This window comes from Pan paniscus, chromosome 2 (genome assembly GCF_029289425.2).
Source record: "Pan paniscus chromosome 2, NHGRI_mPanPan1-v2.0_pri, whole genome shotgun sequence".
NCBI classification, from domain to species: Eukaryota; Metazoa; Chordata; class Mammalia; order Primates; family Hominidae; genus Pan; species Pan paniscus.
Window position 1 is genome coordinate 137,545,110 of NC_085926.1, and position 18,836 is coordinate 137,563,945.

The 18,836-nt window shown below is 43.1% G+C and overlaps 1 protein-coding gene across 11 annotated transcripts in view; it reads right to left on the reverse strand.

The window, feature by feature from the left end:
• NMNAT3 (nicotinamide nucleotide adenylyltransferase 3) overlaps nucleotides 1-18,836 on the reverse strand; it is a 120,621-nt gene that overhangs the window by 73,024 nt on the left and 28,761 nt on the right. For 2 of the 11 annotated variants that reach the window (XM_055110539.2, XM_055110537.2), the window contains exons 2-3: nucleotides 6,742-6,841; nucleotides 3,388-3,424 (exon numbers count right to left, since the gene is read on the reverse strand). The exons of the other annotated variants lie outside the window; for them this stretch is intronic. The gene's annotated coding sequence lies outside the window, so the exon portion shown is untranslated. The remainder of the gene's footprint in view (nucleotides 1-3,387; nucleotides 3,425-6,741; nucleotides 6,842-18,836) is intronic. 11 annotated transcript variants of the gene reach the window in all.

Below are 18,836 nucleotides of genomic sequence, written 5' to 3' on the forward strand. Positions count from 1 at the left end.
GTACCATGTGTACACTCAAATTTGCTTCAACTAAGTACCCTCCCAAGCCAAACCCAGGGAAATACAGTGATAGGGCTAAAATGGAATCACTCCAGGGATCTACCAGGACAATAAACTGGCTCTGATTTGAGTGCAAATCTCATCAGACACAAGGCAAGATGCATGCTATAAAAGTGTCCCATCTGCCCTTATCATCTAATAATATCTAGTGAGACGGAGCAAGTGAGGGAGACTTTTGCTATTGGGAAAGGCTTCTCATCAATAAGCATTTAATGGAGGCCAGAGAGTGATAATTGCAGCTGAAGGATTTAACAAGTTGAGAATGTGGTGTACAGGCTTGTTGGAATTTATCATTAAACTGGAGACAAGGCAAACAGGTTCTACCTTTGGCTCCCGCCCCCTCCCCAGCTTACTGCCTCCCACTCCACAGTCATCTAGACAGCATTTCATCCCACTCCTCAAGCACAACATGCTGCTTCTGCAAAAGCAGTCATGACCACCTGAAACGCCATCCTGATGATCTGCCTTCAAGGTTTTCTCCCTGGAATATTTACCTCCCCCCCTACTGCCCCCACCACCATGCTAACTCTGTACTTGTTACACATTTTATCACCTTTTTGTTTCTTCACCAGAGAACTGTCATTTTTTTAATGCATGTTGCTCTTCTCCAAGTGGAAGATAATATCTTAGAGGTTTTTTATTTTTATTTTTTATTTGTTTTTTTAAGAGACAGGGTCCCACTTTGTTGTCCAGTTTGGAGTGCAGTGGCATAATCATAGCTCACTGCAGCCTCAGACTCCTGGGCTCAAGTGATTAGAGAGTGGTTTTTAAATTCACCTTGGTCCTTTCAACTCCTAGCACTGTGCCTGGCACCAATAGGTACTCAGGAAATGCATGTGGAAAGAACAACAGAGTCAGTGTCTATCCCTGACCAAGTATTTTTGTCAGATGTCTACCTCCTCTCTTTGGTTCTGTCCCAGTCAATGGAATGAGCCTTCCAGAGATATAAAGTGAACTTTCTGGCTCCCTGAAGGCACACAAGATCCCTCCCCAAAGCCCCACTTCACCCGACTCAATCTGAAATTTAAAAAAGACATCCTTGCCTGTTGGGCCCTCTTTACCACCATGATCCTGTCAACAGGGATATGCTGGCCTCCTGCACATTGACACCAAGGTCATCCCTCTGCCCTAGAGAACTGGAGGTTGATGGCTGTCCATTTGCCAAGACAGTCCAGACAATTCCTTCCAGATTTTACTGCCTAGACATTGCTCACTGCACTGGTTTTCAGAGTCCGTCCAGTTTCTCTACAACAGCCCGGTCTCTGGCACTGCCCTGACTGCCATCTACTCAGTGGACAACTGCTTATTAAGCATCTACTAGTGGCCAGGCCCTCTACTGGACAGTAGGATGCAATAGGAGGCAATGCAGATGCAGCCCTCACCCTCAAAGAGCTTCCAGTCATCTATGGGAAGGACAATTCAATAGGCAATAACCCCCAGGGTAAGGGATCAGGGCTCAGGGCTTAACACCTCACTGCGAGAGGCTGAATAATTGGCTCCTGAAAATGACCGTGTCCTAATCCTTGGAACCTGTGGATATGTTATGTTACATGGCAAAAGGGACTTTACAGATGTGATTACATAAAGAATCTTGAAATGAGGAGGGTAGCCTGGATTACTCAGTTTTATCATGAAGGTCCCCATAAAGAGGGCAGCAACGGGGCTAAACAGAGAAAGAAGATGTGTGAAAGAAGCAGTCGTCAGAGAAGAGAGAGGTGCTAAGAAGGGGCCATGAACCAAGCAATGCAAACGGCCCCTAGCTGCTGGAGAAGGCAAGGAAATGACTGTCCCCAGGACCTCTAGAAGGGACGCGGACCCCTTCATTTTAAACTTCTGACCTACAAAACTTGAAGGGAATACATTTGTGTTTTTGTTTGATTTTTTTTTTTTTTTTTTTTTTGAGATAGCGTTTTGCTCTTGTTGCCCAGGCTGGAGTGCAATGGCACGATCTCGGCTCACCGCAGCCTCCGCCTCCCAGGTTCAAGTGATTCTCCTGCCTCTTCCTCCTGAGTAACTGGGATTACAGGCACGTCCCACTGTGCCCTGCTAATTTTGTATTTTTAGTAGAGACAGGGTTTCTCCATGTTGGTCAGGCTGGTCTCAAACTCCCAACCTCAGGTGATCTGCCTGCCTCAGCCTCCCAAAGTGCTGGGATTACAGGTGTGAGCCACTGTGCCCAGCCAAATTTGTGTTGTTTTAAGCCACACATTAGTTTCCTATGGCTGCAGTGATTTGTTACAGCAGCCATAGGAAGTTAAAACACCCATATTTTTAGCGGCAGGCTGTCAGAAGGGACCTTCCAGCTAAAGCAAGAACGGAGAGGGAATTGAGATGCTGGGGAAGGTAGTGAACACTGTGTCAGGCACAAGGCACAGCGCTGCGAAGGCCTAGACACAGCAGCTGAAGGTGGGAGGTTAGCTGAAAGATGTCAGTATGGCTCACGTGTAGGCAGGAGCTGATGTGTGAGTGGCTCAAGATGAAGCTGCAGAGAGTGGAAGGATCACGAGGGACCCTGGGTGCCCATGGAGTTTAGATTTTATCCTATGGGCAAGGAGGAAGCCTCTGAACGATTTTAAACAGGGGTGTGACTTGCTCAGTCTGTGTTTCAGAAAGAGTACTCAAGTGCATCCGGAAGTTTCAGGGACAGTGGGTACATCAGAAAGTCTCAGGACGGCCCCAGCTGCCCTCAGGTCTTTCTGGCTGGAGAAGGTCAGACGGCCTCCATCTTCCTGGAATATGGCCTCTTCCGCCTTCTCACATCTCACTTGGCTCACCACGTAATGTGATGCTGGCCAATACTCCATGTGCATTAAGTTCTAACCTAGTGTGCACCCCTCAGCCCATTTGTCACAGGCCGTCGCGGAGGCACAGTAAGGAAGGCGACCCGGGAAGGTTAAGTGCCGTCACTGCAGATGTAACGTGCTAATGCTCATCGCTTGGGAGGCAGTCAATTTACCTTTCCCTGCGGTGAGCATTTGTAACGGGCCCAGGCCCGGGAAAGTGGCTGAAAACATCCCTGTTTATTATAGACATAAAGCAGATGGCTTCAGGCAGAATGGAAATGGATTCTACAAACATCTTTCATTACACAGACCTCTTGACCAGACTCCTCATCTTAAAGAAAACACAAGTCGTGGTTTGTATGTGGGGCTGACGACCACATTTTTCAGGAGTCGGTGAAATAATTTCCATCTGTGTGAGCGTGTCTACTTCTCTAGGGCAATCAACCTTCATGCGAACTCCAGTACTTTTTCTTTTTAACTTTGTTGGATTCACCCGCTGTTGCTACGGGCACACAATGCTGCTAAAAACAAAAGCAAAGCATACCTTCCTTGTCGGTGTAAGGATCCTCTGCCAGCCACCCCTTGGAGGAAACAAACATGTCAATTAAGCATTCATCCTAATTATGAGACTCCCAGGAAAGCAGGCAGCCCACTCTTTAGTTTCGAGAAATTTCAAAAGATTTGAAGGAGCACAAGGCGTGGAATGAGATCTCTTGCAATGCCATACTCATAATTTGGGACTAGTTTCAATTGCCGCAATAAAGTACGTCTGAGTAACTACTACTGGGTTTATTGAGTAATAGGCTAGGCACTGTGCTAAAAACTTCACACACATCAATGCTAATTCTTTCAACACACCTGGAAGGGAAGGGTTTGTGCTTGCTTTCTGGTGAAGAGTCCAATCAACCTCCCTAAGGCTCAGTGAGCCACATAGAAAATGGAGATAATTATATCTACCTCTTAGAACTTTCATGAGGGTTATTGGAGGTGACCTGTCTAGCACAGTACCTGGCCCATAGAGGGTTCTCTAGAAATATTAGCTCCTTTGTCTTTCATTGTGTTTAAAACATAATTTGTCACTCCCTATACCAGCTTCCCGGAGGTTCTTTACCTTGTTTGAAAAATACCTCCCATTTTTCTAGTTACCCAAGACCTGGCAGCCCTTGGACACACATTCGGCATCCTTCTACCTATTAGGCAGCTCGCTCAGGCCAGCTCAGCCTGGGAGATGTCACCACTGAAGGGTGCTGATGAGGAAGGTCAAGCCCAAGTACCAATGCTGTAGTCTTTTGTCTAGCTCCAAGAAAACAACCCTCCTCTAAGCATCTCTTGTCCCTGGAATTCAGAGTCAATATTGAAAAACACACGAGCAGGCAGTCTAATATCATTCTGGTAGAAGTAAAATTTTCTGATGAAAAATAAATATGCCTAAAATCATAGCTGATCTGTCAACATGGACAAAGAAGGCAGAAGAGGGGGTTAGAAGGTGAGGCGTGTTTTGGGTCTGCTGTTAGGAATGCAAATAGCAGAAAATTAAAAACACAACCTACCAGCTACTGTGCTAGTGCCTCGGAGATAGAGGAGTAAATAAAATCTGTTCCTGTCCTCAAGAAGGTTATAATCTAGCAGGAAGAACAAGCATCAAGGACCTCTGGTAGGATAAAGTTTGCTGGCGACTCCTCAATATCCATTCTCCCATCCTCTTTAGTCACAGAATGCGTCTTCAGCTGGGCATATTGCTACCTTTCCCAATGTCTTTGGCAGTAGGCTGAGGCCATATGCCTAAGGTCTGGCCAGTGATCTTTGAATAGAAGTGTTAGGTCAGGCACTGTCCTTAAAAGGGAAAGGCATACCTTTCTCCTCTTCTCTACTCTTGCTACCTGGAATGTGATAGCTGGAGCATGGCAGCTGTATTAGACCCTGAGGACAAGGACCTACTCCAGGTTGGACAAAGAATAGGTCAAGAGAAAACCAGGACTTGATGACCCTGAAGCTGTCATACCAGCCCTGGGCTGCCTACCTCCAAGTTTCTTTTACCTGGGGTAGAAACGATCTTCAAAGCCACCATTATTTTCCATTTTTCTATTATACACAGCTAAACCTAATTCTAACTGCTATGCCAATATTTAATGAATGTTTATTGGGTTAGTATACAAAAATGGAAAAGTATGTAAACTTTTAGAAGTTTCTATTGTCCCAGTTAAGTCTATTTTATATGCAGAAACTCAAATGGACATTGTTTGAAAGGAAAAAAAATACACCTAAGGAAAAAAAAAACTACCATAACTAAATTTGTTATATGAATTTTTCATGGGAGGAAAAATCCTTACTCAGGACTCTGGATGGCTGAAATGTGCAGCAGCGAATCTTTTCTGTAGATCACAAAAACCAGACGCTGTCCTATCTACTTCTCCCCAAAACAGATGCATTATGGCTCGTTGTCGCACTCTGCTTCTAGTGGGCATTTGCCATATGGCTTGGCAGTTTAATGATTTTCTGATACTTGACAAAAATGAAGCACAATTATTTTGCAAGGAGCTTGCGTTCCTAGATGCGTCTTTTCCAAATAACAGCTGTGCCTCGAAATTGAGTTACTCAATTTGCAATTTGTGGACACAATACTCAAACATTTACAAGTGAGCAAAACCTCAAATCACTTGGGCTATTTCCAGGCATCAGAGTTTATGAAGTTTTTAGCAATGTTATGAGTGTGCAGCTGTCAACAAACTCAAGCCAGCATCTCTGAACCACCAGACCCTGCAGGCAGCAATGATGTCCTACTTATCAATAGGCCATGTGGAATTGACTACAAACCTGTGGGACAGAAAGAACATGAGGGCAAGAAGCCTCACTCCCAAAGCCCACAGACTAAATCTCTATTACTTTCTTTCCATGTCCTACTACATTTGTGTAGGTGATGTCCAAATCTACAGCTCTAGACTTGACCCTGCTTATGGGCCCCTAAAGGTACACAGACGTCTGCCTGACACTGGCTTGATGACAAGACAGACATGGAATCAAAGCCAACAAGTACTTTCTAACCGAGTTACCTTGATTAAGTGTATGAGTCAGGAGAGGCCAGGTAAGCTGCACTAACAAACAACCCTTAATCTTAGTGGCTTAAAACAATAAAGGTTTATTTCATGTTCATAATTCATACCCATTCCATACCAGTTGAGGGCTCTGCTCTGTGTCATCTTTGTCCCTCAATCCATGACTCAAGATGATAGACCAGCCACTACATGGAATGCAGTTAGTAGCAATAGTAGAGAAAAAGAAGGCTCTGGAAAGTCCCTCACCAGCAACTTTACGCTTGGCCCCAAATTGCCACAAGTCACCTCTATAGATCCCACACAACTATAGTGAGCTAGAAAGTACAACTGGTCTCTATGTGCTGAAGGTGGAAAGCCAGAAATATCTGGCAAATAGCCTTGTGCTTACTATATGACTTAATTGGTCAGTCTCAGCCTTAGTGAACCATATGGAAAATGGAGATTTTGGCCTCACTCTACCTCTCCTACTTGTCTCCCACCCACCTTCTCTATTCCTTACAAGTACTCCATATCATCGCCAAGCTGGGATCACCTACCATTCTCTAATGTGTCTTCTGCATGTTCCTGCTTCTTGGGCCTCTGTTTATGCCATTTCCTAGTGCTAGAATGTTCTCTTCCATGCCAACTCTCCTGTGGAGCTTCCTGCAAGGCCCACCTGGAATTCAGAGCTCCCTCCTCTAACCTTGTAAAGGTGACATAGTATATTTGTCTATATACAGACAAATATTTTTAGTCTATATTTTGTAGCCTCCACTCTTTCCTTGCATAGCACACTGTTAATCCCTGAGGGCAGGGATCCCACTGGGTCTAATGCAGAGCGGAAGGTGACTAAAAGAGATATTTACCTTATTAATTGGGAGACAAGGCAAGAGTGAAAAGCAGATCAGAGTGGGAGCCATGGAGCAGCAGCCCACTTCATGGCAGGATCTAGGCTGAAGCAGGTAGCTGTGGAAGAAATATTCCCCAAGTCAAAACAGCAGAGCCCCAGGTTTGTCCACCCTCCCATCCCCATTACTGCCTTCAAAATCTGGTACTTCTCCTTTGCCCAGTTTGCTTTACCTCTTCAGAATTTCTGCATCCTAATCTGGGGTGTCAGTTCCCTTCCAAACTTAAATTTTATTTTAACCCCATAAATTGTATCTGCTGCCTTGGCTGAGCCCCATCCAAGGACCCTGATTCCTGATTCCCACCTTAGTGGTAATATTTGATTCCTCTATTCTCTCCCTGCCTCTGCCCATACCCAACCTGGGGTCCATGCCAAGGCCCCCACTCCAGTCTAACAGTGGGCAACATGCCACATTTAGTGTTGGGAAAGCATCCTATGCCATCTGCTACCCTGGGGGCTTCCCTGTGTAGCAGGAAAATGCAGGAGCAATTGTTCATAATGACATCAGGGGACAGCATCATGGCCCTTCTAGTGCCCAAATCACAAAACTGGCAGCCATGTGGCTCGTCTCCCTCCCTTGACTTGAGAGTCTGTCAGTCCCACCTCTGTAATATCTTTATTGCTCATCCCTCTCTCAAACTCCATAGTCCCTGCCTTAGATTGGGACTCATTATTTCTCAGTTGGATCTGAATGCACTCCTAGCCTGTCTTTTTTCCAGACTCGCCACTGATCCATCCTCTGCGTAGCTGCCCAAGGGATCTGTCAACACACACATCAACATGCTGATTCCCTGCTTAATCCCTTCCCCACCAGTTTCACTCTGGATAATGTTGAAATTCTTCAGGGTGTCATCCAGAGCCCCTAATCTGGTCATGACCTTTTCTCCCAAGCCTTGCTACTTACCCTCCAATCCCCTCCCTATGGCTGCTCTGTCAAACTGCCTTTCATCCTGTCCTGAGTGCTCACTCACTCTCACCTATTTATGCCAGGCTAATGGCTACATCATTTAGACTTTTGCCTTCTCTACAAAGCTGTCAATGCCTATTCCTTCCAAGCTGAGTTGGGTCTTCTCCTCTGCCTTCCACATCCCCTTAGAACTTTCTCTCTTACATCTCATCCCATCCTACCTTACTCTCTATTCATCACCTATCTATTTTACTGGAGAGTGAGCTTCTTGAGGGCAAAGAATGTGTTTTATTTTTGTATCCCACACTCCAAGCATAGGGTCTTGCTCAGAGTAGGTGTAAAACATGTGTGGAATAATCAAATTGAATGTATGGATGAGGTCAAGACAAAGACAACGTTGGGAGGCAGTTCTCCATGGGTTGCTTATGTTTCTGCATGTCTTTCAAGTAAGGCATTGGCTGCTGATTGTTCTGGACTTTCTTTCACGGATATTTGAATAGCTAACAGCAGCCTTGGAAGACTGATATTGTCTCCTGCTGGGACAAAGGCAGGAAGAGTTACTGTCCAGTATAATGAAGATGATGTCCCTCTTTGGAGCAAAAGACAGGCATGTTTATTGTCCCTGATAAAATATCTGGGTTCCTGAAGCCCAGGGATCTTCTCCCATAACACAATCCACTGCAAGTATGGGTATCATGTGGCCATCTTCACATCCTCCTGTGGGAATTGTAGCTCAGAAAATGGCACAAGAAAATGCTGACATCTGGCTACTGCTGTTGCCATGAGTAATAAAGTCTTTTGTCTCTGAGGGAGAAGTCTCATGTCTTCTGCCAGCATCCATGAAACTGTGGCAGGTTAACTTGTTAGCTTGCAAGTAGGGTAAAATTTCAGACCCTTTATGGTTCTTTACAGACAGCAGAGTCAATTCTGGACTTCCCCTAGTGAACCAGGAAATACCACAGAGGGACAGACAATTGAGAAGAGAAAGATGCTGAGGAGATACTAGAGGTCATGAGGCCCTGACCACACTCCTTCCATACATAATACAATTTATTTCCATCAGAAAGAAACTCAGATAAAAGTGACTGTCTACATAGCCACAGTCCAGCTGTCTTCACATGGAAACAGAATCAGAAGAACCCCTTCCCAGTGAGGTGGGACAGTGCATGGTGGGACTCTGTAGTCCCATGCACCAGCAGGACAGGTTTTCTGAAACTGTGCATGCATAAGGGTCCTAGGAACATGCTAGTAGAAATGGTACCATGACCATCAGTATGGGTGGTGGATTCCAGTCAACAGAAGGAGGTCACACAGAAGGGGCTAGTGTCCCAGTGTCTGCCCTGTGCCTGAGTGGGCAAAAGCAGCCTGATCGGGGGAAAACTCAGGACATCAGCCAGGCTGCTTTCTGTTTTTAAGAAATGAAGATTCTGGTAAAGGAGAAAGAAAAATTGCTGAGGAATATAGGGTGACAGTTGTCTCCCCTATGCTACTCAGCCTTGTCCCTAAGTTCTCACATCCTCTTAGGACCAGCCCTAAAATGTAATCTAAAAATCCTAATAAAAAAGGCCACTTTGTTTTAGCTTGTTTGTTCATTCATTCACTCAAAAAGAAAACAAGCTGCCATTACTACCAAGTTCCTCAAGGTAATAGGATGACAACAGGATCCTGAAATACCTGGGAAGGGTGGATACTTGGCCAGGCTCTCCATGAAGGCTGAACAGGCCAGTGGAGACTCTATGAATCACAGTGGGGAGGTGCAGACAAGAGACATGATGCCCAAGGAGAGCTGTTCACCTGATACTTTCACTGGGTACAACATAACCAAGTCCAGAGCCATTCTCTCCAATTTCGTGTAATATAATTTCCTCCTAGAAATTATAAGCCAAGCAGCCCAGCTTCTCATCTTTACTGAGCTATGAGCAGACTGCCATGGTGATAAGCAGATAACTGCAAATCTAGGCAGGGATCTATGAAGTCAGAGCAGGCCTGAGTCAGATTTGAGGCTGTGATTAATTAAAATTTTTAACTGAGTTCATCCAACATATATTTAATTGTATACATAATCGCTATTGTGTTGGCTAGAAATTAGGCCAGAATGGTAGGAAGTTCATAAGTAACAACTGTAGTCTCTATGTTTCTTAAGCTGACAAACTGTCTTGTTTCTTCCTGCAGTTATTGCTTCAGAATCCACAACTACAACTGGCAGAACATGTCCTGTCCATGTTCCCACCAAAGCCTATGCATAGGTTAACAAGTGTCAAGAAGCTTGACACATTTGCCAGCAAATTATACACAAACCTCCAGCTAACCCCATACCAGGCTCCCTCCCACAAAATGAGGACTTGTTGATTTTCCTTACTGTGTATGAATTTAAAAATCAGCAAAAGCTTAATTTGCTTCTGTGATTTCCAAAGAACTAACGTATCGATCTGCTATGCTACATCTTAGCTGATGGCTCTTTTTCTAGGCCATTGTGATACATGTTGATCTATGAGTGTGCATGCCACAAGCACAGCATTTTCTATAGTTGGAACAGAGAGGCTGTCCAGAGGATAGGAAAGCAAGGGCCTGGCCCCAGGGGACCAGTCATATCCCTGGGCCTCAAGGTCAACAGGCAGAGCTAGAATATAGTTAGGCCAGAGGAACTAAAGAACACTCCATTCTCAGAGGTTGGGATAAAGCCCAAGGAAGACATATGAAGGTATCAACCCCAAAATTAAGGCAGTGAAGCTTCAGCCCACAGACATCCAACTCATGAGAATTCACCTGTATGTGCTGGACTCAATAAATAAAATAATAATTTACATATAAAATAAAATGTAGGCTGACATGAAATGATTTACGCTGTCTTCCATGAGCAGATGTTCCAGAGCAAGTGTGATATAGCCCAGGAGAATCTGCTGGTCCTTCTTGCAGCACAGCAATTCCCTTTTCTTCTGGCTAACAAACACCAATTTTATTTTGCTTCAGGGGATAAGGGGCATAAGAACCATAGCACCACACCTACCATGGAAGTCTCAAGCTCTTTGCTAGTGATTGGTTAGGCATGGGCATGTGATCTAGTTCTGGCCAATGAGATGCAAAAGAAAGTACCTGGAGATCAGGAAATATTCTCCCAGATGATGAAAGAGCACTGATGAGAAAGCCCCTTTTCTGTCTCTTCTTTCCCTCCCTCCCCTGGACACTGTGGTGTAGGGATATGATGCTTGGGGCTGCTACAGCCCTCCTATGACTACAAAGGGAAGGCCTAGAGAACTATATTAACCTTGTGCAGTATTACTTTTCTCCAGACTTATTATTATATAAACTGCTAAAATATCTTTATTGCTAAAGCGCCTGCTGATCAGGTGTTCAGTGGCGTGTGGCCCAAAGCATCCAAAGAGATACACCTCAAGAGGCCTCAGGTCTTGCCTTTCTCTAATGGTGTGTACACTTTCATGGGCCAAATGTGATCCTAGTGTGCAAAGATAAGTATCTTCTGCATAATGTGGTCTCTAAAATCAAGGAAGCAACTTCATGTGGGTTGCAGTTGAAGAGAGACTGCACCTGTGCCTGAGGAGGCCTTGGTGTATGGGGTCTAGGAAAGGATGATATGTTGAGCCCCACTGTGGCGCTGCCCTGGGAACTTTTCAGAAACACTTTTGAATGAACATTATTTTTGGTTGGCACTGTGACCTGAGAACTTAACCTCAGGGTAAGCTGCCTCCAGAACCTCTTAACAGACCCCTCTGGACTGCATCCAGTGTCCCATGGGCACCATGGGGACACTGATGAGGGCAGCCCTGCATCTGGTAGAATGGTCTCCACATTCTTGATGGCTCCACAGTGGGGCTTCCTTCATTGTGGTGTCCTGACTCCCCCTCTTCACAGGGTGAGGAAGCCCTGCTTTTCCTGCATTAGTGCTGGCTGCTTCCCTCCTGTAATTTATGGTCTGACACAGCCTGGTGACTTAAAAAACCTGAATGTACCCTGCACTCTGACACCTACATGCCTTTGATCCTGCTGGGCCCTCTGCCTAGAATGTCCTTTCCATCCATTTCTGTCTATTAAATTTTGCCCCCCAACACTCAGCCCATATAAGGCTGTCCATAAAAGGTCTTCTTCACTCAACAACAAAAACAAACAACCCAATTAAAAAGTGGGCAAAGGACTTGAGTAGACATTTCTTTAAAGAAAACATATGAATGGCCAACAAGCACATGAAAAGATTCTCAACATCCCTAATAACTAGGGAAATAAATTCAAAACCACAATGAGAAACCACGTCCTGTTAGAATGACTGTTAACTGAAAAATAGAAAATACCAAGTGTTGCAAGAATGTGGAGAAATGGGAACCCCCGTGCATTGTTGGTGGGAATGTAAAATGCTGCAGCTGCTATAGAAAACAGTATGGAGGTTCCTTAAAAGATTAAAATAGAATTGCCATATGATCCAGGAATTCCACTTCTAAGTATATACTCAAAAGAATTAAAAACAGTGATACAAACAGATATTTGCACACCCATATTCACAGCAGCATTATTCACAGTAGCCAGAAGGTAGAAGGAAACCAAGTGTCCATTAACAGAAGAATGGATCAACAAAATGAATGGAAAAACAAAATATACGTTGCATGTATATAATAAAATATTATTCAGCCTTACAAGGAAGGCAATTCTGACATATGCTACCATATAGATGAATCTTAAGGACATCATGCTAAGTAAAAATAAGCCAGTCACAAAAGAACAACTATTGAATAATTCCACTTATATGAGGTACCTACAACAGTTAATAAGATAAAGTAGAATGGCGGTGCCGGGGGTGGGAGGAGAGGGGGAAGGAACACTTATTGTTTAATAGGTATAGACTTTTAGTTTTGCGAGGTAAGTTCTGAAGATTGCTTGCACAACAATATCAATGCATTTATTACACACTTAAAAATGGTGAAGATGGTAAATTTTATATTATGTGTATTTTATCACAATTAAACATTTAAAATTAAAGGTCTCCTTGTTAAGCCTTCTCTGATGCCAGGCTTCAATGCCATTGCATTGCTTGTCAACCTCTGCCTTGATTCCTTGTTTTCTGTTCTATCAGGATTGTCTTGAGATTTACCCAGTTGCCTATACCAAGAGAATCACAGATAAATAGTACCAGAGATCTGATAGAACTATATTCCTAACATCAATCCCATCTCATCCCATCTAGGGCATTTCAATTATGTAAGCCAATAAATACCCTTTTTATCATTAAGTCAATTTTAGTTGGTGTGACAGCTGCAACCAACATCAACCTAATTGATAACACATTGGGCCTGAAATAAAAGAACACTAACAATAAGGAAAAGACCTCTGAGATTTCTAGGGAATAGGAAAAAATTCACAAAAGAATGCAAATAAGACTGGCATGCATCTGACCTCTTATTTGCAACACTGCATGCAAAAATACAATGAACAATACCAGCATACTGAGAGAAAACAACTTTAAATCTAGACCATCAATTAAGTACAGGAATAGAATAAATACACTTTAAAATATGAAAGGACCCAAAGTTTACCTCTCAGTCACTCTAAGAAGTTCTTTGAGGATGTGTTCCAGCAAAACAAGGAAGAAAAACAACCTAAGTAGAGGTAATTTAACCCTGGAGAAAGGTGAACCTAGAATGATAGTTGTATAGGCTGAGGAGTAAGAGCTGAGGGCAGAGTGTGAAAATGTGGAGCTCTAAGAAAAAAGGTGAATGCTGGAGAGGTTTGGTAAACTGGGGATATAGTGAAAGTACCTCTCTCTCAACAAAAACAACAAAAAATCCAAGTAAGACAAAAAGCTATTTAAATAACATGGTCCAAAAATAATGTAAATTAAAATGGGACATAATTTTAACTCCTTGATGGAATATGAGAAAAAAGTTAATTTGACTCCCATATTAGGAATTTCTCTTTGAGTGATCCAGGGACACTTGACCCAGGAGTGAACACATATGTGGTCATAATAATCTAAATCCTATTTAATGGTGTTCAACTTTTAGAGTCAATCTAGTGAAAAGACACAGAAGGCTTGTAATCACAGAATAGAAAGGTAATGTTATCATCACTGGCAATGTAAGAATACAGCTCGCGGCCGGGCGTGGTGGCTCACACCTGTAATCCCAGCACTTTGGGAGGCCGAGGTGGATGGATCATGAGGTCAGGAGTTCGAGACTAGCCTGAACAAAATGGTGAGACCTCATCTCTACTAAAAATACAAAAATTAGCTGGGTGTGGTGGCACACGCCTGTAATCCCAGCTACTCAGGAGGCTGAGGCAAGAGAATCGCTTGAACCTGGGAGGCAGAGTTTGCAGTGAGCTGAGATCACGCCACTGCACTCCAGCCTGGGCGACAGAGTGAGACTCCATCTCAAAAAAAAAAAAAAAATACAGCTACCAGAAGCAGTAGTTGGAGAATGATGGGAAGGAGAGCAAAAGCACCAATAGTTTCCTCTCACCTCGTGGAGAGTCTAGATACTGATTAAAGTTGATGAATAAGAGGCACAGATTTGTTGTGAATAACAAATGTGGGGGAAAATAATGCCTTAGACAAAACAGGGCCTAAACTTGTCTCCCATAAAATGAAGTTGAGGAAGATAGGCAGTTTAGGGTTAGGGCAGCAGCTCTGATGTCACCAATTTGCCAGGATCCCTCTAGATTTTTTTCTCTGTTATTCTTAGAACATGACTTCCAGCTACCCTCAAGATTATCTCATGGTCGCATGACCGCTGTTGCAGCTCCAGCCATCATACCTGTGCTCCAGGTAAGAAGAAGAAAGAGAGGAGAAGGGTAAAGGGAACCTACCTGCGGAGTCAGTCCCCTTTTAAGGAGTTTTCCTACCCAACAATTTCTGCTTACATCTCACTGGCCAGAACACTGTAACAAGGCAAACTATCACAAGGAAAACTGAGGAGTATAGTTTTTTTTGATGGCACATTGTTGCTCTCAACAAAATTGGGTTTGTTTTAATAAGGAAGAAGGGGGAAACAGATATTGGATAGGCAAACTGGCCATTTGTGACTCAAGCGATAAAAATGTATTATTCAAGTAAAAATGTATCCAATTAAAGAATAAACATTGTAATAGAATCATCAAAAGTGAGAGGAAAGAGGAAGGGTAGGGTGCAGAGAATATAAATGAGTTAAATCTTTATTTTTTCATAATGGGACTCAGTGGCATACAATTTAAAGTTGCTTTTAACTTCCAAAATAAAGACTCAAAAGGCTAAAGCAACTTGCCTTTGGGACGTAGGTGGGGTGGGGGCAGTAGGGACAGAGCTGCAACTTTTCATTGAATGCTCTTCTATACTACTTGAGTTTTAAAAAACCATGTGCAGATTTGGTTGTGATTTAAAAGTATCAGTGTTTAGTGTTATGTTGAGAAGCCAAGCACCACTATGTTTCCTTTACAATCTGGTTCTGTGGTGGACATTTTGGTATGTTTTTAAACCACCATCACTGGCTTAGAAAGTGACAAAACTTAGCTATGGTCTGGGATTTATTTTACTTCTTTCAATTGATTTGTTATCTTTTAAACTTTAGCCATTCACATTCAATAGTTTTTTATAAGACAGTCTGTGGCAGATGCATTCCCCCTGTTTCAGGTGGGGCAGTCCACGTAGGCCCCATCCTCTGTCTGAAATGAGGCAACCAATATCTCCCCACAATCATTCCCCTGAGCCACTCCCATTTGCCCACAGAACTCTCTGCAGGGAAGTATGTTCTCTACCTGCCTGGTCTGCACTCTCAAATCACTGTCCTAATGTCTCTATAATATATTAACAGGCAATGGCCAAAGGGAGTTCTGCTGAAATAGGCAGCAGTTTGGGCCATTTTGGACTAAACCCTAGAATGCACATGATAATGCTGAGTGATGCAGTTTAATTTATGAGCATGCAGGTCTGCTATGAAATTGGGAAATGGAGGTATTAGACATTAGCATTCACATGGCAAGGGGAGGGCCAAGTCCAAAACTGTAATAGGCTTTTTGCAGGGAGGACTAAAGAGTTTGAAGCAGGAGACATAATGTCAGTTAAATGTACGCTCACGAACCTTATCCTTGTATTTGAATGCTGCTAAATGCCTAAGCAGTATGCACTTCTCCTGGCCTTATGCCCTTAATATTGCCTAGCACAATTCTTTATTTTGAACAGGAGTGGAACACCTGTATGCACATCTGGGAAGATTTAAAAAATATATGGCATGGGTTTGGTTTGATCTGCAGGAAAGAAGGTATAATAGATAGCTTCTCAATTTCCTTCTAGCTAGGGCATATAAACTTTCATACAGCTAAATATTTCCAAATTGAAAAGTGAAGACAGGCATGTTTGTAATTTCACTCATTACAGTTGTGCATGCAATTCATGCCACACAGTCTCCAATTTAAGAAGCTTGTAAGCCAGAGATTTTCTGTCTGACCTTGACTCTGGCACTTCACCTTTCTAGCTAAGTTTTCAATGTACAGAGCAAAATAACATCTATTTCTGCCTCCCTTATGAATAAAAATACATTCTCCCAAATGGTTCAAAGGAAATATCAAATGTGCCCCAGCAGTAAAATATATTGGAAATGAGGTCAACAACTCCATCAAACTAGGTTGAATAATGTCCCCCAAAGATGTCAGGTCCTAATCCCTAGAACCTGTAAATGTTACTTTACTTGGAAAAAGGGTCATTGCAGATGTGATTAAGAATCTTGAGAAGGGGGAGTGCTAAATGCAATCACATGTATCCTTATAAAAGGGAGGTAAGGGGAGTTTTGACACACGGAGAGGCCATTTGAAGATGGAAGAGGGAAATTTGAAGATGCTGGCCTTGAAGTTTGGAGGGGTGCAGTGACAAGACAAAGAATGCTGGCAGCCACCAGAACCTGGACTCAGCAAGGAACAAATTTCTCCCTTGAGCCTCTGAACTGAATGCAGCCCTGCTGATGCCTTGGTTTTGGCTCAGGGATACTGATTTCGAACTTTTGGCCTCCAAAATTGTGAGAAAATAAATTTCCTTTGTTTTAAACTACCAAGTTTATGGTAATTTGTTACAGCAGCCACAGAAAACTAATACACTCACAGACACGTTGGAAGGAAGAGTTTCAGTTTGTACAAAAGCTATCCCCCAGATTCTATGGTTCTTTGATGACATTTGGCTGAATTCAACTTCCTGCCTGCAGCAAGTGGAATAGGAGAGGGTTGAATGCAAGTGTAGTGATATGGTTTGGCTGTGGTCCCCACCCACATCTTATCTTGAATTGTAATCACCACATGTTGAGGGAGGGATCTGGTGGGAGGTGAGTGGATCCTGGGGGGGTTTTCCCCACGTTGTCCTTGTGATAGTGGGAGAGTTCTCACAAGATCTGATCGTTTAAAAGTGGCCGTTTCCTCTGTGTTCTCTCTCACCTGCTGCCATGTAAGACGTGCCTTGCTTCCCCTTTGCCTTCTGCCATGATTGTAAGTTTCCTGAGGCCTCCTCAGCCATGTGGAGCTGTGAGTCAATTAAACCCCTTTTCTTTATAAATTACCCAGTCTCAGGTATTCTTTATAGCAGTGTGAAAATGGACTGATATATGTAGGTTAAGAAAAGCAGGCAGCCAACTCCCAGTTCTGGGCAGCGTACCCTCCTGAAGCAGGAGGCTGAAGGCATGAGAAAAAAATGCTTAGTTCTTAAAGCAAACATGTGAACAGATTAAGTATGAAGGGGCAGGTAATTAGAGGGGAACCAAGGATTTAAGAAACTTTCTATAAATTAACCTCATAGTTTCGATAGGGATGTGTAGGCATGTACATGTGTTGGGGAAACATATCTTCAAACCAATAGTTTAATTATTAATAAACATGGCCAGATACCTGCAAAGATATGTCATCAGACTGTCCTCTGAAGGTTTATCTGCAATAGTGAAAAATTAGAGACCCCACTGTCTACCAATAAGGGAATGGTTACATTCCATGTAATACTATGCAGCTATTAAAAAGAGTGACGTACTTCTACATATACCGATGTGGGAGATTATTGAGTAAATACTGGTAAAAAAATGTAAGTTGCAGACAATATTATAGTATTTTCTCACATGGTTTAAACAAAGCAATCTGTGTTATAATATAGAGAAACTATATATATGTACACCTAGATATGTTTATGAATTTGTTGGATGGGTACACATCAAATAAGAAGTCATTACTTTCAAAGGAAGGAGTAGGGTTGTTGAGGGGGTGGTAAGAAGAGTGGACAGACTTGGGCTTTATTAGTATTACTTTATACTAATGCACTTTTTCCCTAAGCATGTATTCTTTTTTGTAATTTTAGGAATCAAAAAAGATGAAAATGCAATAAAGATACACTATGAGAACCTTGTTTTGAATGATGTCTGGCAAACAGTGGCAACCCTCAGTAATTGTGTGCTCAGTGAAGGGCTATGCAGCAGATGGTCTTTAAAGATTGCCTGTGGCTTCTGGAAGTTTCCTGTAACCCAGCTAATGTTGCAGGATGGCAAGCAAAGAAAACAAACAAACAAACAAACAAAAAAACTGGCTTTTACACCAAACTCCCTGGTGGTCTTCCATGTTTTTATTTAAAAAAAGAAAAAAAAGACACACAGTAAGTAGCCAAAGTCTGAGGCAAGTGTGTCTTTTGTCTCTTCTACAAGAGTGGGGCAAAGTCACCATTCATTGACTCAGTTTCACACAAAAGCCAAGGGAATCTGTCTTTTGAACACTTTCCTTCTGAAAAATTCTATATGATGATGTTTCCAAAGGTTGTTTTACCTCCTGGAAGGGCAACTTCTCCCCAGTGAGCAGTCAGTTCCTGCACGGTTAGCTATTGTACGCAGCCCTCCTAGTGTTTGTGAGTTGCACACCAGGGAGGGGGGCACTATACCTTTGAAAAGGACACCCCTAGCCTCACTCCTCTGAGTGCACCCCAAAACACACCCAAACCACGCTTCATCACATACAAAAGGAGAACTCTTTGATCAAAAGGGTCCCACCTTACTTGCCAATTTGAAACACTGTTTTGGATTAATGCAGTCAGGCTGACAAACTGCACACCCCAAAGGCATTAATACAGCTAGGAGAAACATGCATTGACTTCACAACATTCAATTTAGGGGCAATGAAGAGATGAATGGGAGTGTGTCTCAAGACCCCAAAGCAAA